Source organism: Parasteatoda tepidariorum, chromosome 2 (assembly GCF_043381705.1).
Source record: "Parasteatoda tepidariorum isolate YZ-2023 chromosome 2, CAS_Ptep_4.0, whole genome shotgun sequence".
Lineage (NCBI taxonomy): Eukaryota > Metazoa > Arthropoda > Arachnida > Araneae > Theridiidae > Parasteatoda > Parasteatoda tepidariorum.
In genome coordinates this window covers 1,164,060-1,164,879 of record NC_092205.1, presented here as the reverse complement: position 1 = coordinate 1,164,879, position 820 = coordinate 1,164,060, and positions in this window count along the sequence as shown.

The following is an 820-nucleotide window of genomic DNA, read 5'->3' as shown; positions in this document are numbered from 1 at the left end:
GTATTAAATAGATTGTATCACTATGAAACAAAAAGACAATTCATTAGCAAAACAAATGAAATTTCAGGTAATATATTAACGGAGAAAAAATGATAGGTTCAGGTTTTAAAAAAAATTAAAACCAAATTATTCAATTTTTTTGTAAGGTTTGATTTTTAAGATGAATAAATTTCTAAATACTTGACATTTAATAAAACATTAAATACATAGGCTTGCAATACTATATTGCAGTGATTCTCAACCACTGTGCCGCGGCACTTTTGTGTGCCACCAAATTCTAAAAATGTGCCGCCAAATATTAGAAATGATACAATAAAAATTATAATGCTTTTTTTTATTGCGAGTAAAGCTTAAATTAAAGAAAAGTGTATATATATAAAATGTTATATAAATATATACACATTTTATAATTTTTCCATGCTTTAACCTTGTGAACATCTTTGTCGGCGATTGTCTTGTCTCTGACAATTTAAAAAAATGGTGAAATAAGTGGGGAATTTAATGATTATTAAAATTATTAATTAACAAAGGAAAGCAAACTAAATATTGACTTTCAAACTTAAATAAAAGCTAATCATTAAAGTAAGTTATGCAATTAAAAGTTATAAAAACAAATTAACAAAGGAAAATTAACCAAAAAATAAGCTAACAATTAATAATCAGCAAAAAAACTAGTTGACAAGAAATCACAAAAATAACAGTTAATCGCTATAGAAAACAAGCTAACAATTAATAACTAGTCAAAAAAAATTAACTGTTACTAACCAATAAAAGATTAGTCGAGAGAAATAATTAATCCCTTAATAAACGTGCTTTTGTA